Source organism: Euprymna scolopes, unplaced genomic scaffold (assembly GCF_053919585.1).
Source record: "Euprymna scolopes isolate OS-2025 unplaced genomic scaffold, ASM5391958v1 sca149, whole genome shotgun sequence".
In the NCBI taxonomy this organism is placed as follows: Eukaryota; Metazoa; Mollusca; class Cephalopoda; order Sepiida; family Sepiolidae; genus Euprymna; species Euprymna scolopes.
In genome coordinates, this window is record NW_027633157.1 from 39,475 (window position 1) to 62,500 (window position 23,026).

At 34.9% G+C, this 23,026-nt stretch overlaps 1 long non-coding RNA gene across 1 annotated transcript; it reads right to left on the reverse strand.

Annotated features, from left to right (window-relative positions):
* Positions 1-3,831: 3,831 nt before the first annotated feature.
* On the reverse strand, positions 3,832-22,917 carry LOC145273744 (uncharacterized). The gene is made up of 2 exons (XR_013866513.1): positions 22,642-22,917; positions 3,832-5,620 (listed from the first exon to the last, which is right to left on the reverse strand). It is a non-coding gene; the product is annotated as an uncharacterized LOC145273744 (long non-coding RNA).
* Positions 22,918-23,026: the final 109 nt, after the last annotated feature.

A 23,026-nucleotide genomic window follows, 5' to 3' on the forward strand; every position in this document is an offset into this window, starting at 1 on the left:
ACGTTGCATCTGCAAGGTGGCCGGGGGAAGGGGTTGTCTTTTTCTGATCAGGATCTGATCACTTTCCTAAAACACCAACTACGGGTGAAGATCAGATGAAGACGGCTGCATCGTGCAACATTTGACAGAAGATGGATACATGTAGCAAGTCTATGTGTACAAAAAGGAGCCAAATTTGAATACGTGTTCCCCACCTAGGTGTGGAACATGAAATTCCGTCAAGTATAACCCAATCTTAGGCCTCTTAGCTAGTCGAGTGACTTCCCCGACTAGGAATCCTCCAAGATCCTCACCTCCTCTTAACCGCAATTTTTTCTTTTCACCTCTCCCTCCAAATTTCAGCCATCTTGGAGAGAAAGAAATCAATCACTACCCCCCCCCCATTGCTCATCCAAAAAATTTTCTTTTTATCCCATCTAGAAGACACCTCCACATAGAGACTGTCCCGCAAGAGCTGAGGTTCCTTTACAAAGCAAAGTGGAACGGGCAGTCTATCAACTAGATGGGGTTGGGGGGGGGGGGTCCTACTAAGCACTACTTGTATTTTTTCTTCCCCCGCCCTCGACACAAATGAATTATTGTATTACTGCTATTGTTATCTTTTTTGTTTTTACACGCTAATAAAAAATGTTTTAAAAATTGAGTGCTAAGTAGGACGTCACCAAGTATGAAAGGGTGAATGCGGTATTATGGTGGAAGAAGATTATAGCTAAGAGAAACTTTTGTTTAGTTCTAGAGTGACAAAGATGACCAACGACCCCCATTTTCCCCCCTTTTGAGCTGGCCGTGTGCCTAAGTTTTTTTTTCATGTTTATTTTTGCCTGAATAAAAGATTTAATATCTCAAAGTGTAGTATCTGTTCTTCAGATACAGCACTTCTATTTCTTGTTCTCTTTTGGTGGAGGAGAAATCCTTCACGACTGAGACAATTTTTAATTTTTGTACCTTTTTTCCACGTTAAAAACCGACCCTGATGTCTAATTCTGTTCGGTGGGGAGGCATTGTAAATAGGAATATAGTCGTAGGAATAGTATAGTAATAGTGGATAGTGTATGACTTATTTCCAACTGTTTTTTCTGGCAAACATGTCCAATTTGTTTGTGTCCTTTTGTGGCCAGTTGACATGTCCAATTTGTTTGTGTCCTTTTGTGGCCAGTTGACATGTCCAATTTGTTTGTGTCCTGTTGTGGCCAGTTGACATGTCCAATTTGTTTGTGTCCTTTTGTGGCCAGTTGACATGTCCAATTTGTTTGTGTCCTTTTGTGGCCAGTTGACATGTCCAATTTGTTTGTGTCCTGTTGTGGCCAGTTGACATGTCCAATTTGTTTGTGTCCTGTTGTGGCCAGTTGACATGTCCAATTTGTTTGTGTCCTTTTGTGGCCAGTTGACATGTCCAATTTGTTTGTGTCCTGTTGTGGCCAGTTGACATGTCCAATTTGTTTGTGTCCTGTTGTGGCCAGTTGACATGTCCAATTTGTTTGTGTCCTTTTGTGGCCAGTTGACATGTCCAATTTGTTTGTGTCCTGTTGTGGCCAGTTGACATGTCCAATTTGTTTGTGTCCTGTTGTGGCCAGTTGACATGTCCAATTTGTTTGTGTCCTTTTGTGGCCAGTTGACATGTCCAATTTGTTTGTGTCCTGTTGTGGCCAGTTGACATGTCCAATTTGTTTGTGTCCTTTTGTGGCCAGTTGACATGTCCAATTTGTTTGTGTCCTGTTGTGGCCAGTTGACATGTCCAATTTGTTTGTGTCCTGTTGTGGCCAGTTGACATGTCCAATTTGTTTGTGTCCTTTTGTGGCCAGTTGACATGTCCAATTTGTTTGTGTCCTGTTGTGGCCAGTTGACATGTCCAATTTGTTTGTGTCCTTTTGTGGCCAGTTGACATGTCCAATTTGTTTGTGTCCTGTTGTGGCCAGTTGACATGTCCAATTTGTTTGTGTCCTGTTGTGGCCAGTTGACATGTCCAATTTGTTTGTGTCCTTTTGTGGCCAGTTGACATGTCCAATTTGTTTGTGTCCTGTTGTGGCCAGTTGACATGTCCAATTTGTTTGTGTCCTTTTGTGGCCAGTTGACATGTCCAATTTGTTTGTGTCCTGTTGTGGCCAGTTGACATGTCCAATTTGTTTGTGTCCTGTTGTGGCCAGTTGACATGTCCAATTTGTTTGTGTCCTTTTGTGGCCAGTTGACATGTCCAATTTGTTTGTGTCCTGTTGTGGCCAGTTAACATGTCCAATTTGTTTGTGTCCTGTTGTGGCCAGTTGACATGTCCAATTTGTTTGTGTCCTTTTGTGGCCAGTTGACATGTCCAATTTGTTTGTGTCCTTTTGTGGCCAGTTGACATGTCCAATTTGTTTGTGTCCTGTTGTGGCCAGTTGACATGTCCAATTTGTTTGTGTCCTGTTGTGGCCAGTTGACATGTCCAATTTGTTTGTGTCCTTTTGTGGCCAGTTGACATGTCCAATTTGTTTGTGTCCTGTTGTGGCCAGTTGACATGTCCAATTTGTTTGTGTCCTTTTGTGGCCAGTTGACATGTCCAATTTGTTTGTGTCCTTTTGTGGCCAGTTGACATGTCCAATTTGTTTGTGTCCTGTTGTGGCCAGTTGACATGTCCAATTTGTTTGTGTCCTTTTGTGGCCAGTTGACATGTCCAATTTGTTTGTGTCCTGTTGTGGCCAGTTGACATGTCCAATTTGTTTGTGTCCTTTTGTGGCCAGTTGACATGTCCAATTTGTTTGTGTCCTGTTGTGGCCAGTTGACATGTCCAATTTGTTTGTGTTCTGTTGTGGCCAGTTGACATGTCCAATTTGTTTGTGTCTTGTTGTGGCCAGTTGACATGTCCAATTTGTTTGTGTCCTGTTGTGGCCAGTTGACATGTCCAATTTGTTTGTGTCCTGTTGTGGCCAGTTGACATGTCCAATTTGTTTGTGTCCTGTTGTGGCCAGTTGACATGTCCAATTTGTTTGTGTCCTGTTGTGGCCAGTTGACATGTCCAATTTGTTTGTGTCCTGTTGTGGCCAGTTGACATGTCCAATTTGTTTGTGTCCTGTTGTGGCCAGTTGACATGTCCAATTTGTTTGTGTCCTGTTGTGGCCAGTTGACATGTCCAATTTGTTTGTGTCCTGTTGTGGCCAGTTGACATGTCCAATTTGTTTGTGTCTTGTTGTGGCCAGTTGACATGTCCAATTTGTTTGTGTCCTTTTGTGGCCAGTTGACATGTCCAATTTGTTTGTGTCCTGTTGTGGCCAGTTGACATGTCCAATTTGTTTGTGTCCTTTTGTGGCCAGTTGACATGTCCAATTTGCTTGTGTCCTGTTGTGGCCAGTTGACATGTCCAATTTGTTTGTGTCCTGTTGTGGCCAGTTGACATGTCCAATTTGTTTGTGTCCTTTTGTGGCCAGTTGACATGTCCAATTTGTTTGTGTCTTGTTGTGGCCAGTTGACATGTCCAATTTGTTTGTGTCTTGTTGTGGCCAGTTGACATGTCCAATTTGTTTGTGTCCTGTTGTGGCCAGTTGACAATGCCAAAGCTAAATGTAATTATAGGCATGGTTAGTTGGATAACGGCAATGAGCTTGTTTCAGTGTGGATATACATGCTACAGTGTGAATTCACTTATGAAGGCAGTGTGTGCATATATGCTTGCTTTTGTTTAATCAGTGCAAGAGTATATACGTGGAATTGTGTTTAAGAGCAAAGATCATGTACAATGCCCAAAGTAAGATTATATGTTGATGTAAGTAAAATACATATTTCTTTTAATCAAACTTTCAATGAGTATGTAATATACTGTTGCTGCATTGGATATGCAAAACTTTTTGTTTTAAGAAAATATTTTTAGAGAAGTAATGCAGTGTTTTTATTCAAACAAAATCCATTAGTTATGGATTGTTATTTAAACAAGTCAAATTCATAGTGTACAAACATAGTGTAAAAAAATCTTTGTAGAAATAAACATCAAGTTTGGTTGATGCTGAACATGACTGAGTGGCTGCCAACCAATGTCAATTCCACCCCAGCATAAGTCACCGGAAAAATGATTGTGTGGTTCACTATGAGATCTTAGGTAGAATTAAATGGAGTTGGTTCAGAAAGATGCTCCTCGGTCATCCATTGTGATTTGTGTTGACTGAATAAATGAGTAAATCTGGAATCTCTATTAATAAATTCTGAGCACTTTTCATGTCTCTGTCTAAATATGCGTTTCTTGCCTCTATGTGACCTCCAACTTTTGTTTCATTTTAAAATCTTTTTATTTCAACTGATCTCCTTGTTTTAAAGAGCAGACTTATGTTGCCCTAGTGGAATGATGTCACAGTATGAATTATGTTCAGTGATAAATAAGCTTAATGAAGGATATGCATGGGTATCGAGATGGAAATAAACGTTTCCACATATAGGGTATGAAAATGTTTTGACACCTTATAACAGTCAGGTGAATGCTTCACCATGAATAAATAAACCTTGTCTTCATCGCAGAAAACATTATAATTATGTGTAGATATAGAAATAGAAGTATAGGAGAATAATAGGAGAGTAATTGCTTAAATAAACACAAGGCCAAACGACATTTCTTTTAACAAAACAACAACAAAAGGTTTATTTAGAAAAGGCGAGACTGAATCTCAGACTGAAGAGATAGAAAGAAAGTATAATAGTCTGTTTGGCGGTGTCGTCTGCCATCAAACCGCAGTCGTCAACAAGTAGCAGTGGGAGGAGTGAGTGAGAGAGGTCCGTACAGGTCGCATGCTGGCGTCTCTCTGTCGATCGCAGCTGAGATCCCAAAGGGCTAAAAATAGTTCTTAAGGAGACAGCTCAAATCAATGCGCCCTGCCAACCAATTGGTCAGTGCGGCCAAATCACTTTGGCACCGGGCATTGATCCGCATACAGTAAATAGTTTGTTAACTGCTACATCAGCATGTAAGAATTATGACTAATAAAGACATTAAAATATACTAAGATTGAATCTACAGCTTAAATGCAACCATGTGGTAGATCTAATGATGACCAGAAATGTGCATATAACAGAGAAATAAGATTCTGATTGACATACAAAGTTGAATTGTCCGAAACGATTAGTATTTATATTGTTGAAAAACGAACAAGTAGTTAAGTGGTTTTCTTTTATTTCAGATTTTCATATATTTACGAGTGAATTTACTGTGTAATTGTTGGCTTTACGTCAACTATAAAAAGTGGTTCATGCCAAATTTGGTATAATTCTGTCAACTAGTGTTGCAACATAGAAGTATGCATCGTTTTTAGTATTAACAGCAGTAGTAGCAACATTTTATCCCCACCCATGATAGCCTTTATCTCAAAGGTGGTTCATAGCAAATTTGGTGGAATTTTGTCAAATAGTTTTGGAGCATATACTTTTTCATGTTTTTTTTTTCTGCATTAGTAGCAGTGATATCAGCAGCAACAATTTTACCCCTCCCTTCTATGACACAGCTTTCGTAACATGATTCATAGCAAATTTGGTGCAATTATATCAAATAAATGTTAAAACCTGTATGTGACTGATAGACAAAAATATTTAGTTGTAATATAAATTAGCAGTACTTACTGATATAACTGTTTGCTTTCACTGGGTAGGCAGTGCATATCACAGATTTAACCTTCAATAAAATAAAAAAGAGAGGGAAAGAAAGTTAGTGGAAAACGAAGACCTCATATGGTCGCATTAAAGAAAGTGATTTGGGGACAAAAAGTGGGGATCAGCAAATTATGATGAAAACTTTTCAATCAGTGACCAGAGTAAAAGAGAAAAAAAAAAGTCAAAATATGTGTGCAAATGTATTGCCACTGAACACTGTTTATGATTGTTTCACAGTACCACAGCTCTTCAATGCGGTTAAATAATCCCCCTACAACCTGCTATTGAAACTCATCTCTTTTGACAAGTAGACAAAGCCATTACACAGTAATAAGATAAAAACTTCTCGAAATTGAAACACAGCCGAATCAAGACATCACATCTTGCATACACAAACATCTGATATCAATTCAGATAGTTTTTGTAATAATAATCTAATAACCGTTTCTTAGTTGACATAATCTCAGCCCAATTGTAGACAGGACCCAATCCTATGTCCAAAACTCAGCTCACTTTTGAAATAATTCAAACCAGATGGTGAGTTTGTTCACCAAAGTACCTACTGATGAAACCCTAACAGAAGAAGCTGTTCTCGGATACATCACTGAGAGAATGAACTTGCATCCCAATTGACAACCTAATGGAGATGTTGTCCTTCTGTGTAGAGATTACAAATTTCATGTTCGGAACTAACATATATCAACAAGAAGAAAGTTTAGTAATGGGTTCATCATTGCCCCTAGTACTAGCCAATAAATATATGGAACATTTTGAGGAGTTGGCAATAAGCTCAACACCATTGAAACCAACTATGTGGCTATATGTGGATGATACATTCATATTCTGGCCCCACTAGGAGGATGTTCAGAACTTACTAGTTCATGTGAACTCCATTCATTCATCTATCTAGTTCACTATAGAAAAAGGAATACAACAACAAACTAGCATCCCTGGATGGATTAATAACCCACATGGATCAGAATTTTGTACCTTCCATTTATCGAAAACCAACCTTTATGGGACAATACCTGAATTTCAACTCCCACCATCCATATAATGTAAAAAAAAAAGGAATCATCCAGTGCTTACAACACCATATCAGAACAATATGTAGCAACAACAAATACCAGGAGGAGATAGACAACCTAAGAATAATCCCCCATTGAAATGACTACCCAGAGAGCGTTACATTGGCTCTGAAAAAGATGGAGCAAACACCAAAGGACAATACCCAAAAACTCACTACAGTTTGCACACCATACATAAAGGGTCTGTCTGAAATTTTTTTTAAATATGCAGTCTATATGACATCAGAACAGTTTTCAAGAGTAACTAGACTCTCAAAAATCATCTAATACTAGTCAAGCTCTCGATCAGAAGTCTCATAACAAAAAAAAAAAAACTGCATATATAAGATTTCATGCAAATGTGGAAAACTAGCATATGCTGTATTTTCGTGGACATCAACAATATTACATACCTAATGTGCTTCAACAAGTCATATCTTTTTTATTTGTTGGTCAATTTTTAAAAGAATTACATTGATGGAAAGAGAATAAAATAAGCATTCCAATGATCTTAATTTATTTTTCTTTTATGCGTTCAATATTTTTATGCTCCAAGTTAAAAATGAAAAAATGGTAAAAAATGACAGCAACAAAAAGAGAAACTGTTTTTTCAATGTTTACATTTTATACGTTACGTTTGGATACATATGCGTGGGGTCAAATTTGATTGGATATGGCTGAAATTTTACAGGCTATATAAACAAAGAAGTCAATCTCTACTGGTGTTTGATTTTATTTTTACGACCACAGGAAGCAAAATTACGACCGAGCAAAGTTGACGAAGAATATTTCAAAATTGATGATAAATTGGCATATATCATCCATTTTCATATTGATCACAGTTTCAGAATAATTTTCCATAATAATACGTAAATATTTGATAATTATTAATTGTGCGGAAATTTCCTTAAAATGTAATCAGGCTCGCTAAGCATTAATGCTAACATAATGCACTGAGCTGACTAAAGTATTCTCTTAAAAATAGAAAACTGTTTTTCTGATTTCGTCTTACTAGACTAGTCATTTTTTATTCTGAGTGTAAATGTAAAAAAATTATTTTCAAATTTTTGAAACAGGGTTATTTATGCCATTTTTCACATTCGCTGTTTTTTGTTTGTTTTTATTTTTCAGATTTTTCAAGGAGTTTTAACATTGTTCGTTTTGCATGATGTTCGTTTTTTTTTGTTTTTTTTTCCATCACATTCGCGTTTTCTTTTTTTGTTTTTCTGATTGTAAGAAATTTTAACATCATTTGTTTGCATCACGTTCGGTTTTTTTGTTTTTTTCCTATTTTTTAAAGAAGTTTTAACATTGTTTTTTTTTTCTATTTTTTAAAGAAGTTTTAACATTGTTTTTTTTTTCTATTTTTTAAAGAAGTTTTAACATTTTTTTTTTATAATATTTAAACAGGGTTATTACTTATTCTTTTGTGTTGATTTACCCTCCCCCCCCAACACACACACCTCCAAACACTCGAGCAATGCCGGGTACCCCCACTAATAACAAATAAAAGGTACTTGTGCACTTATGCTACCATGCTAAAATAATATCGTTATTATTTGGAAACCCATTCTTAACATGGGGAACGAAGGGTGTTTTGTTAACTATTATGTACTTTTTCGCCTAACAATTAAAAAAAATATCATTCCTGGTACTGTGAAAGTTACATCCAGAATTTATGTAGAGTACGATTTATGCTTGCATCTCAGAAAATTGGGATATATTTGGGGCCAGATAGAGAGGATTTACAAAATTGAAAATTGGACTGGTCCCAAAATACATAAGTTCTGGTTGACTATGGGAATTTCCATCTTTTACAGAAATCCAAAATCTATATAAAAAATTTTCTTCGATTTATTTCTGAGATTAATTCATATCTTCTCATTTTTTTTTTTTTTTAGGGGAATAGTAAATACCGGCCATGAATGCACTTGAAGCATTCAATGGCTACACCCAAGATTAAGCTCTCCTTTCGTGAGGAGGCAGGAAAATACCTATTCTCATTAAAGCTATATTTAAATACTACTATAATACTTAGTTTTGTTCACAAATAGACACCCACTGTATGATACCATGTGCCAGTTTAAAAAAAAATTAAATTTGTACATCTGAATTTATAATCCGTAGCTTATGGTAAAGAGATACATCAGATTTGACTGCATAATCAGAAAGAGCACACAATAAGAGTGCTGAGTTTCATGAGAATAGCTTGAAAAATAAATCAATGGTGGCGAAATTACCAAATTTCTTGAAATGTTGAGGTCCATAATTTAGCCCACTTTTTCTAAAGAAAATTTAAATGCGATATTTGAAAAAGCCTAAATTTTGGCACTTAAAAATTCTCATAACTCTTGAACTACTGATGTTATTTGCATAATTCAAATTGTTTTAAGCATCTTTTACATAGCTCTTTTCATGTAAGTTGATAAAATAACAATTATCTAAAAAGAAAAAATCAACTTGTAATGCTAGAAAAAATATGCAACGGTGAGAACCAGACACTAAAGGTAAAGCTAGAAGAACACTGTAAGGTAATGACACGGGGGAAATCGAAAAGTCAGGACTAGCTGATCAAATATGGAAAGAAAAGGAGCACGCTTCCCTTTACAGAACGAGTTCAAAATAATTGACAGGAATACAAGATGGATAGCTAGACAAATTAAAGAAGCAGTACATATGCTTAAAAAATATATACTAAGAAGACTGACCATAGAAATCAACAGTATATGAAACCTGTAATTATAAAGTAAACAAAATTGTACAATCCCTTTCTTAAAATTTCAACAATAAAATAATCCTCAGACTTTATTAGAGTTACATCCATTTGTCAACCATTTTTTTTTCACACGAAACCAGTGAAAAAAAAAAAAACGCAAAGAATACGAAACCATCTACAGAACCAGTAACTTTTCTCCTTTTTTTTTCCAAGATCGCGACAAACATGCCTGACAAAGGTTGATTGAAACATTGCACAAATAACACTCAAGATGAGAACAATAATTCGATCAAAACAATAATATAACAATGGCAAATGTGTATTTCAGCGGCGTAAATTATTTGACAGACAAAAAATTATAAAAATTATTTATTTTTTATATAAAACACATTATTAGATCCTAAGGCTAAAATAAAACCTGAAAAATTACATTTTTTAGTATTTTTTTTAATATTTTTTATTAGACAAAATGTACAACAATGGAGGCCGCCATCTTTTTTTGAAATTTCAGCCTTTCTAAAAATTGCCAGATTGGCCTTTCTCGAGGCCAAATTTGGCCTTTTTTACGCTCTTGTATAGGCCATGCAAGAGCGTCCAAATGGTCAAATTTGGCCTAAAAAAAGGCCAATCTGGCAATCTTTAAAAAGGCCTAAATTTCAAAACAAGATGGCAGCCTCCGTTGTTGTACATTTAGTCTGATATGTTGAAAAAATACTAAAAATTAAATCGGGTTTATTTCAGCCCTAGGATCTAATAATGTGTTTTATATAAAAATAAATAATTTTTATAAGTTTTTTGTCTGTCAAATAATTTACGCCGCTGAAATACACATTTGCCCAAATAATAACCTAATAATAATATGCTAAGGCATTTCAGGGTCATGCGTATTATTCACACAAATAAAACCTTTCATATTCATTGTGTTATTCACACAAATTAAAAATGAGATCATCTGATTGTCAAAGAAAACGATTGTTGCTAAGTAAAAAAAAAAAAAAAAAAAATCTGACATTTTTAAAAAATGGGCCCAAAATCAAAATGTCACTCACCCACTCTCATCAACTAAAACAGGTTTAAATAACCCCATTTCAAGAAATTAAAAAAAAAAAAAAAACATTTCAAAAAATAAATAAAAACCACAATTACAAAAAATAAATAAAACACATTTCGTTGTCAATGCAAGATGTTTTAATGCTTGACGAGTTACCTCCCCTCGTGTTTTCTGCTGATGTGTTGTCGCCCTTTGATTGCTTGTATATAAATGATACGTGTTTCTCTTCTACGTCCCTGTGTGTAAAAGGCTAAAAAAATATTAAGTGTTAATTGATTTGTTTTCTTTTGTCAACCGTTGATATAAATTAAATTGCTTCAATTTCAAGTAAACAAAGATGAGATAATTGTTTTATTCATTTAAGAGTATTTAACTGACCATGACAATCATTTTTATGGAAGAGAAAGTCATTTTATTGAGACATTCACATTATGTCATAAGGGATGTTATTAAGAGTCATACATGTTGATGGAGAAAACACTGGAATTTCCATGGCGTCCTGTGAGTAAATAAGTGGATCATCTTAACACTTTATCTGTAACATTTAAAAAAAATATATAAACTAGCGGGCGGGTGTGAGGGGGGTTGCCCCGTCGTAAAATATGCTTAAATATGATAATTTAATTTTTCCAGATTTTGTATATATTTCAAAAGTAGAAAAAAAAGTATTTGGGTGCCATCAGCTGAAATTGAAACCGAAAATCAAACTGTAGCATTCAAAGCTGGTGGCGTGACACGCACATAAATTCATTATAAATAAACTAGGATGAATGTACAAAATGTAGGCACCGCCAAAACGGGGGGGGGGGCAGGTCAGTACTTTTTGACGGACCGTCTTTTTAAAAATCTACCAAAAATCAGGTAATTATCCGATCAATACGAAATTTTCAGCGATTATTAAGAGAAGAATGAACTTTATAACAGTGTACTTATTTTTCATAAACGATATTTATATATATTTTTTTTTTTTTTGCTTACAACCCCCCCCCTGTTTTGAAGTGGGAACAAATATGCTTAAAATAATCATCTGAAACTGAACACAAGATATTGTGTTGTTGTAAGGGACAGAATTATAGATTAAAAAAAAAAAAATTGTTTGCATACCTTATTTTTACGTCTGAATATCAGAACTTCGATTGTGTTTAATTATCCCGCTTTTGAGTTTTGAAGTGTGAAATTCGGTGAATATGTTAAGTAAAACAATTAATTTAAGTTAAGCAAAACAAAAACAAAAAAATTAATATTTATACGAAAAAAGCCATTTTAAAATTTTTGATAAATAAATTAACAAATTTTTTTTAACGAGCCGAATAATGCATGACCATTATTAAACAGGGCATGCTTTGAAGAATCGATACCAAAAAAAAAAATTCGATAAATATTGTGCCCTTTGTGTTAAAAATAGCATCATTTTTTTCGATCCCGTTTGAAAACGTTTGCCGCCTTTCGACTACGGTGGACCAAACGCGCTGAAATAATTTTTTTTTATTCTGCTTTAAATTGCCCCCCCCCCATTTTGGGGAGCCTGGCCCCCACACACATACACATTAAAAACCAAACTCATACAAATGGTCACCCATCTGGTACTGGCCAGCCTCAGCTTAATAATACATTGAAATTTTCGTCATTGAAAAATAGGTTTTTTTGGCCTGTTTGGTCTTCCATAGTTTTTTTCTTATCAAACGTAAACAGTGTCGATCTAGACTCTAGATCGACGCGCAATAACTGGTTACCTATATGAATAAGTGGAATTATTTGAAATCCAGGTACTTATATTATAATATTTTTGCATATTCTCTTAGAAAATCATCCTAAATCTTAGACAATAAATAAATAAATTAATTATTTCAAAAACCTTTTTTTTTTAAATATTTATGTACGTTTTTTGTGCAAGACAAAAAATGTCAATTGTTAACTTTTTGGGAAAATTTAACATTTAAAATTTAATTAAAAATAGTAGAAAAAGTTTTACATTATTCTGTTTTCTATATGATAAAAGGGTTTTATCTTTCTGGAAAAAAAAAGTTACTCAGAAATAATGGATTTTAATAAATGTAATTTCGTTTTAAAAAACAACAACAACTTGATTTTGCGGCCATACCCCTTAAAATCTATTTTAATTGGATAAATACCCATAAAAAAATGGTCTATAAAAAATCCAATCATTTGAGGTTCCTAGCGACTTTTAGTTTCGGAAAAGATGTAGTTTGAAAATATGGAGACAGACAGCCTTCTATATATTAGATTACAATATCCGTAACATTTCAAATTAATATATATTACAATTTCTGTAATATGTCAAGTTAAAAAAAATTCCATAACATTTCAAATTAAAATTATTACAAAACATTTTAATGTGCATAACATTTTTAAAAAAATATCATTTAAAAAAAAAATCAATTACGTCAGAAAAAAAACTTTTTGGGGTGGGAGTGAAATGCAGTTATATCAATGCAAATTGGATCAAAAGTTTTTCTGTCTTTATGATTTTGTTGCCACAGAAAAGTTTGTGCACAAAATTGATATATCATCAATAAAAGGAGATATTATAAAATGAAGAAATTGTTACAATTAAGAAAGTTTAAATTCACAAAAATCGCCTGCATTAACAAAGATATAATGAAGTACCTAAATCTAATTCTACAAATTTCCTTTCCTAGAGCTGTTCACCCATAGAACTCTTATACTGTGGATTTGCTTTTCAGCTAACTATAACATAGCCGTTTTCAAGTCCAATGGAAACAAGTTCTTGTTGAGTCATCCTCTTAAATAATCGAATTCTACTCAATTTCCAACATTACCCATTATCACAGTATGATCTCATGAACCATATGTTACATGATGTGATATTCATTGACCCTTATCCTCGAGTGGCCTTCAGGCTTTGATAAGGGGAGACTCCTTTGTAAAAAAAAAATGCATTACAAAGCATTGATCAAATGAGCGATTTTCATGGACGAATATTCAGAAAAGTTTATGCAATAATCTGTGGATGAAAATGATTTAAATGCACTTCTTTTTTTGTGTGAGTCACTGCTTATCAAGGCTAAAAGCTGCTCGAAGATAAGGGGTAATAAGATGTCAGTTATTATGAGTTGATAATGGGTGACATGGACAGAACTTGATTATTTAACAGGATGGACTTTTGGAGGTTGGCATTGGACTTGAAGATGACCATATTGTAGAAGCAGTCCAATGATATTGTGTTCCACAGAGGTAAATTTTTTGGAAAGAAATTTTTGCAGTGGTGTGAATGTTTTACTGGAAATGACAGAAATTGGAGATCAGTCAAGCACCTACCATGAAAATAATAATAGTAGTGCTCCACTAGCAGCATCTTTTCTGTGAGAAAGAGGCTTATAATAGGGAAAGGGATATATCTCACTATATTTTGAAGTCAGTTTTGTACACTGTCAACGTAAGAAAGAGTGCTCTGACCAACACCTCCTCACATGTGGTAGCAGTAGTCCATTTAAGATGTATTTAATTCTTCTACACATCTAGATATTTTTGGGAGCGGTGAAAGAATTCGATTGTAGCATAAACTGCAAGTTGTTCAGACTGGTTGTTTGATTGAAAGATCCATAGAAATTTGGTATTGATACAGAGATTTGATCCTGTAATTTCTCTCTTCATTCATTTGAGAAAGCATTCATTTATTGAAAAATTATTTTGTTGTGTGCTATTTTTTTTTTCTACTTCAAAATTTGTAATTGCAGTGCTTGCTATTGCTTGCTGTATTGGGTCGAATTTTCAACTTGTTTGCTTCAGCAAACAGTACCATTTTGTAGTGAGGAAGTTGGAATAATCCATAGATAAAAATCAAAAACAAAGATAATCCTTCTCTTGAAATAGTTATTTAAAAAGAAAAAAAGAAGTGAAACTACTTCCTCTCAAATTTCCCTTGCAGACAGAAGATACACTCTTAGATCTGAAAATCACCCCTTCTCATATTGATGATATCATAAAAAACTTGGATATCTCCAATGGCCTCATTTCATTCTCATTACTAAAAAGCTAATCCTGTCCTCTCCAAACTCTTCAATCAATGATCAACCGCGCCTTGGTTTCCTAAAGCAGGAAAATTGTTTCTACTTTACCATTATTCGAGAATTATTGTGAAAGAACTAACCTGCCTCGTCAGTCTTCCGCTTCTTTTCACTAAAATCTTTGATTCATTAATCAAGCACTAGTTCATCATTTTCTAAAGTTAAGCTTCATTATCTCTGAAGTGTATACTCTGCACTGTATATGGTAGGGAAAACTAGAGCTGTAGCCCTTGATATATCTAAAGCCTTTCACAAGGTGTAGAATGAAAGGCTTCCCATGAAATTTAAAATCTTATGATATTTCTGGAAAAATATCAGATCAAATCCTTCCTAATCAAAAGAAAAATTCAAGTTAGTATATCTATTAGTGTTGGGATGATTAATCGGAATCAGAAAAAAAATACTCTAACTTCCGATTCCAAAACCGATTCCTTAAAAAGCACATTAAACTTAATTTACATTGTTGGCACTTAAGATAAAATGATGAACATTCATCGTTTTTTAAGTATCTAGTGACATTAAAATCTATATTCATAATAATAACATAAAAAAAGATGTAAATTTATTTTACTTGTGCCAAAAAAGAAAAGTTTTGGCTTTTGCCCGAGACCTGGAGGTTTTTCACACTTTTACGCGGTGCCCGGAAAACTCGTCCCAGGAAAACTCGTACCCAGAAAACTCGACCCCGGAAAACTTGTCCCCTTTCACTAGGTAGGAAAACTGGTCCCTTATTGAATAAATATCGATTGAAAACACATTTTATGATCGTTCTTGAAGGAGATATTGTTTTTTAAAATAGACTATAGCCCCCCATAATATTTTTTAAAAATATTTTTACTTGTTGAATTTTTTTTTTTTTTTTAAATAAAATCGATTTTCTAAGTGTCCGTTTTCTACCTAACTGGCTAAGTTGTTAGTAGTTTCACTTATTTTAAAGCGTTTATTATGTTCATAAACGAGACCGCATATTTTTTTATATTAATATAAAAAGAATTTACTTATTTACTGTTGTTTATAAAATCGATTTTTCTACCTCGTCGACTATGTTGTTTAATTTATTTGGAATCGTTTATTTGGTAAAGAAAAAAACACAGAAAACAAACAAAAAAACATGTCGAGTGTTACGTGAGAACGAGAAATAATGTCTGACGAGGTTATATCACATCTTAGGGGTCTTGATAATCGCTAAAAAATAGAAAATTAAAGAAATTACTGAGGGAGATTTGGTTTTAAAAAGAAAATAATAAATTTTAATATTTTTTAAAATATAATTTAGAGAGAGATGGGGGGGGGGGGAGTAAAAACTATATCTCCCTCCGAAAAACAACCAACAAAAAATGAAATTAAAAAGATTCTTGATAAACGATAGCGGAGTTTTCAATAAAATTGATTAATAAATCTATTTAGTGATTACTTTTTCTCTTAATGATTGATTTTAGAATTTTGAAGTGAAAATTAAAAAAATTAAAAATGAGTTAACGAGAGATTGTTAGCATATGGCATCTCTCGCGCCAAAAAAATATTTTGCTTTTAATTTATTAGTAAATTACAAAAAATTTTTTGTTCTTATTTTAACGATGTTTTTTGAAATAATAAAAACAATAATAAAAACAAAACAAAAAAAAATTAAAAAACAGGGAGCGATTCGATTCTTTGTTACTTTTTTGTTTTGGTTTTTTAATTCTGATAGTTTTTTGTTGTTGTTATGTTTTTGTTTTCTCTCATACCAAATGCACTCATGCGTTATTAAAAATTATAATTTTTGCAAAATTTGACAGGACGACAATAAATGTTGATAATTGATAAAATTATAATTTTAAATAACGCATGAGTGCATTTGGTATAAATTTAGGCACTAGTGCAAAGAGTGATCCAGACGTAACTCAGCGACTGCTCGGCTGTCACCGGAACACTGACGTCAACAGCCGGAGTAAGCCGAGCGTCGCCGAGGAAATTAAGCCGAGCGTCGCATAGCATTACAAGAAAAGGAAAACTTACCTTAACTTTAAAGTTTTATTACCGATAAAGGAAAATGGTATAACATTTTGTTTGGTGCTTGTACAGTTTAATGAAGACATTAAAAAATGAAAAAGTTTAAATTGTATGTATCCGTTGTGGAATGAAGTTCTCCGGAAAAAAATTTCACTTAATTTCATCAAGTATTTTTTATTTTACAGCGAAAAAAACAATTTGTTATGATACCGAGTAAAAGGTTCGATTTTTAGGAAGAAAAGCTAGTATTAAAGATGAGGAGGGAGTGTCGGCGCTTTATCCGGAGTTATCTCCCCGTGACGTTTCTAAAATCCAAACAAAAATTAAGAACAAATCCAAAATGTTTGCCTTAAATGTGCTCTCATAAAAACGTGTTTTTCCGCTGTAAAAATAAGCAAAAAAAGACTACTCAATCAAATTAAGTGAAATATTTTTCAGAGACCTTCAGTTCAAAACGGATACGTACAATATAACCTTTTTTCGATATTTTCATTTTTTTCTTGATTAAACTCATTCTTTTTTATATAAATATTTTTTTTTATGGAAAAATAATTTTAAACATTTATTAGTTCAATAAAAGGTTCACTGGTAAGTCCAAAACAATACTTTCAAAGATTTTTTTTTTCTTTTTTTGTTACAAGAAAAATAGAAACAAAACTGTGTTTTTTTTTGGGGGGGGGGGTCTTTGGCTCTTGATGAGGAGTGTGGACCCATGCGCAAAGGTTTGCTTTCCACGATCCGCTCCCTTAGACATGCGTAGAAGGTTTTCAAAATAAAAATAAATTTAAAATGAACAAATAAAATAAAAACAAGCACAAAATAAAAGTATAAATGAAATTTACTCAAAGAAAAAAAAAAAGTCGTCCCCACAACAGTGGAATTACTATCTTCAATAGCATAACTGAGAAAATTGACCATGTCCTATCTGAGTACCCCTCAGCTAACATCCACGTCTGTGGGGATTTCAATGTTCACAATGTGGAATGGTTAACCCACTCTAACAAGACCGATGACGAGGGCAGGTTCTGCCACGATTTCTCCATTGTTTACGACCTCACTCAGATTGTCCAAGAACCCACCCACGTTCCCAACACTGACGGTTAGTATGCAAGTCTCCTAGACCTCTTTCTCACAACTTGCCCTGAGCTGTGCTCATCTTCCATTCAGTCCCCACTGGGATCTTCCGACCACTCTGTTGTATCAGTCAAGATAAAAACAAAATGTAATAGGTCCTCAGACATACCTCTCCATCGTACAGTGTATCGATATCCTATGGCTGACTGAGATAGCTTCCGTACATTTATATCAGACCTACCTCTACGTGCCATGTTTAAAAGGATGTGACTGCTATAGTATCAGACCTGATGGAATGGTTAACTGTAGGCATAGACAGTTCCATACCCTCAAAAAAGTTCTAGCAAAAACCTAACAGCCAGCCGTGGTTCTCCCCGGAATGTGCTGCTGTCATTGCGCACAGAAATCACTTTCTCCATTGCTTCCAACGTAATAGATGTACTAAAGCCGCCTTCAGGAATGCCAGCAACCACTGCAAAAAAGTAATAAAGAAGGCAAGAGAGTTATATGCTCAGTCCGTCAAGTCCAAGGTAGCTGAGCAGCGGCTTGATTCTCATCAGTTCTGGCAAATAGCAAACAGAATCCTCAACAGAAGTGTGAGCTCTATCCCAACTATCATTGAAGGACCTGAGTTAATATCGTCAGCATCAGACAAAGCCAATCTCTTTGCCAAAAACTTTGCAGCTAATTCTACCCTTTACGACCAAGGTCACCAACCCCCAGTATTCCCTTGTATATCAGAAAACATGCTAAGTGGCATACAAATATCTATACGCGACGTTGCCAAGCTAATCAAAAACCTTGATTCCAGTAAAGCAACTGGTCCTGACGGCATTCCAGTCATAGTGGTCAAAAGGCTTCAACCAGAACTAACGCCCATACTTAACAAGTTATTTAAGCATTGTCTTAAGGAGAAATGCTTCCCAACACCTTGAAAAATCTCATCAGTATGCCCTGTATTTAAGAACTCAGGTGATTGCTCATCTCCCTCTCAGTACAGACCAATAAGTCTCCTATGCATCATGAGTAAGCTGTTGGAATCTGTGCTGAACAAGGAAGTAGTCAACCATCTCAGCAAAAATAACCTTCTTAGTGAGATGCAATATGGTTTCCGTTCTGCTGGATCTACAGCAGACATGCTTACAGTTATATCTCATAGGATTGGCGAATCCCTCAATAGAGGCTTCCTCTCTAGGGCAATTGCTCTTGACATATCAAAGGCCTTTGATATGGTATGGCATAAAGGCCTACTTCACAAGATCTCCAGTCATGGTATAGCTGGAAATGTCTTCTCAACTATTAAATCATTTCTCTCTGATAGGTTCTTAAGAGTAGTGGTTGATGGGCAAAAATCAGAGGCTCTCAGTATTAATGCTGGAGTCCCTCAGTGGTCCATTCTGGGTCCAACTTTCTTCCTGATCTATATCAATGATCTTCCAGACCACATCCTTAGATTATTTGTAGACATTTATGCTGACGACACTACCATTTACGGAAGCACTTCGAAGACCTTAAACGACCAAGTTCTCTCTGACTCTCTCTCCTATCGCTCTATCTTGAGCTCGTGGTACAATGGGAGAAAGAAGTGGCTGGTTACTTTTAATGCATCTAAAACCAAGCTTCTATCTTTACATCATCAACGCTCTGCTGCCCAGCTGCCATCAATCGAAATGAATGGCTCTCATCTTGGGGAGGCTTCATGTTTTGACAAGCTTCTGGGCTTGATCTTTACTCCCGATCTGAAATGAAACGTATATCAAATCAATTGCCAAAGTTGCTGGAAAGATGGTGGGATCCTTCTACCATCCAATAGATATCTCACTCCTGATGCAATTCTCTACCTATATAAAAGCCAGGTTCGGCCAATGATGGAGTATTGTTGCCACGTCTGGGCAGGAGCTGCTAGAAACAGCTTATCCTGTCTTGACAGTTCAAAATAGACTTCGTAGCTTAGTGGGGGATGCCCTTTTCTCTTCTCTGCAGCCCCTTTCCAACAGAAAAGACGTAGCGAGCCTGTCCCTGCTTTATCGTTATTTTCATGGCAGGTGCTCATCTGAACTTCAATCTCTGGTCCCCCCTCGCCAGACTTTCATGAAAACACTTGTCTAGCCAGAACCACTATCAACAATTTCCCACACTCTTTATCCGTGCCTACACCTAAACGAAGATTCCATGAACAGAGCTTCTTTCTTAGAACTGCTCGCCTGTGAAACTCTATTCCGTTTGCCTGCTTTCCAGCTGACTACAATCTGATTGTCTTGAAGTCCAACGTGAACAAGTCCTTATTGAACCGTCCCCCTAAGTAATCCAAGTTACAAAATTCCCACTAATGTTTACTACGCTAAAATCACAATGACTAATGTATACCTATTAACCCTTATCCTCGAGTATCCTTATCCTCAAGTGGCCTCTGGGCCTTGATAAGCGGCCCCCCCCAAAAAAAAAGAAAGTGAAAGAAATGTAGTTGTGAAATGAAATAAAATAGCGCACGAAAAAAGTTAAAGAAATTTAGTTTAGGGTACTCATGCACTTATTGATCCGTGCTGAAATAATAACGTTATTATTTAAAAAGCCATTCTTAACATGGGGAGGGGAGGGTGTTTTGTACCTATTCTATACTTTAGCCTTACAATTGAATAAAAAAAAAACATATCATAAAACTTTAATTAAACTTGGAAATACGATTTTAAAAATAGCGCGGAACAGTAAGTGTACTAGCACCTAGTTTAGTCCGATATAAATTAGCTGTTGATTCCAATTTGTACTTGACATAATTCAACGGTTAAATAGATCACTGAAACTGCGCATGTCGGCTAAGGGAGCGGATGATCGTAGAAAGCAAACGTTTGCGCATTGGTCCACACTCCTCATCAAGTATCGAGCCTTTTTTTTTATGTTTTTTTTTTTTTGTTTTGTTTTTTGTTTGTTTTTTTTGGTACTCTTGCATAATTTGACCCGAATTCTCGTGAATTCCCGTCAAGCATGGATCGAGCGAGACCGGCAATCATCGGTGTCAGCTGAGCGAGCGTTGTTAAAATGTTGAAATGCTAACTCTACTTTTTATTTTATTTATTTAATTTTTTTTCTGTTATGTTTTTAGTAATTTTTAAGGTGATATTAAGGGGACGGGAATGATTTTTTTTTTTTTATTATTCTGATTAGTTACTTATTTATTATTATTATTTTTTCTAATTGAAGTTTTGGGAGTTTGATTAGCCAAAGAAAAAGCGCTATCTAAATGGAAGCAGACGACATTCGAATTGTAAGAAAGCGACTAAACCAACAAAAAAAGAAAAGAAAAGCTGACGAACAATTATATTTTAAAATTTGCGAAACAGAAAAATGACAGGCAAGAAAATAAATCTATACATGCTAGAAAAAGAAACGAAAACATCGATGCAGACAATGTCCTCCCAAAATGAGGTGCATGCAACATTGCAACAATTGTAAACACAAATCGTGTGTAAAGGGGAAAAATAGGGTTACAAAAAAGAAAAGAAAACAAAAACAAACAAACAAAAAAACGTGTACTTACACCTAACAATTATACGGTTAAAAAATCTTTTCTTGGAGAGAAAAAAAACAAACTAACTTTCTGTTGATAAATATTTTGCAAATAAATAAATAAATAAATAAAATACTAAAATGAAATAAACATATTTTTATTTTTCAAGGTTTTTTGTTATTTTTGATTATTTGCATTTGTATTTTTTCCGGTTTTTTTTTAATTTAAAAAATTTTTTTTCAACGTCTGTTACGACGCTCGGCTGACACCGATAATTGCCGATCTCGTCCGATCCATGCTTGACGGGAATTCCCGAGAATTCGAGTCAAATTATGCAAGAGTATCCGTTCGGCAATTGCTAGCCTGACACCTCCATGCATAGCCATCGCTGACTTTTGCTCTTCTCATAAGCTGACAACTGTGTCCGCATGACGAACACGTTTTCAACCTTGCTAGTAATTGTTTTTTGTTGGCAAAAATCCAGTACTCCAGCTGGGGCTTTGAGTTGGTCACATAAAGATGTGAAATTCATATATTTTTTGACACTTTATTTTCCTGCCCTGAATTTAATTACTTGCGTGTCTTTTCCGTAAATGTAGGAAAATGTGTGTTTTTTTTCCGTAAATGTAGGAAAATGTGTGTTTTTTTTTACTTTGGTGCAAGTCTATAAATGGTCCACAAGTAATCTTTTTTACTATAAAAATCTGAAAAAAATCTTTATAATGTACGTACTTGTCACTGCATGAAAATGTCATATTCCAAAAATCACGTAAATCGATCAAGTAGTTTTTTTTTTATTTAAGAAAATCAAATATTATCAGATGTTTTATCGAAGATTTGCTACAGGCCATCTTGTTTGAGAGATAACGGCACTAACGACCCCTGGCGGAAACAAGGCGGAAGTATAGGGTTAACAACGGCGGACCAATTATCGACTATTTTTAGTTGTTTTTTGGTTTTTTTTTAAATGTCGGAAACACTTTTTTACTTTTTTGCCTGTAGCAAATCTTCGATAAAACGTCTGATAATATTTGATTTATTTAAATTAAAAAAAAAAAAAAATAAATAAATACTTGATCGATTTATGTCATTTTTGGAATATGACATTTTCATGCAGTGACAAGTACGTACATTATAAAGATTTTTTTCAGATTTTTATAGTAAAAAAGATTACTTGTGGACCATTTATAGACTTGCACCTTTACTTTTTTCTCTTTTTCCTCTTCTAAATTGTCGTCTGCTGCTAGCTTTGAATTTGCAACGCGCACTGCACCCACTGCGGCGCACGCGTTGAAAAACATCGCGCCTCATTTTCAGTGGCTAAGCTTTATGTTACGGCGCCGCTCCTCAGCTTACTCCGCCTCTTTACGCCAGTGTTTCCGGTGACAACCGAGCAGTCGCTGAGTTACGTCAGGATCACTCTCTGACTGTGCCTAAATCTATTATTTTCTTACATCTGTTGTAAATTCTGTTTTAATTATTATTATTTTTCTACAGAACCATTTTTCGTAATTTTTAGAATTTATGCTAATTTCGGCATGACACGTTATTATAAAAAAAGCACCAAGTGTTTCTTGGGGTTTACTTACGCCGTCCCAAACTGGATGAGGAATCGTGATGTCGATGATATCGTATTTGGCCCAACCGAGATTGGCAAGGATTGCAAGGAAACCCGCGAGCAATGACACCTGGTTTTCCATGTATCTTTCTTTTTATCCGGGAGTTAGTGTTGTGTGCGACTGTGACTGTAGAAACGATCGGTTTAAAGGAGGATGACAGCAATCGGCAATAAAATCCCGTACGATTTGGACGGGTTGGAGCGCGTACACGTCAACAGAGACTTGAGTGACGAGCTGGGAAGATTTGAGTTTACCTATCACGGCTTTGTTTATTTATAGTCGACGTTTGGCGGGCGTGTTCTCAAAGAAATTCGCAAATAACTTTTAATAATAATTTTTCCGTTTTATTTTGTTT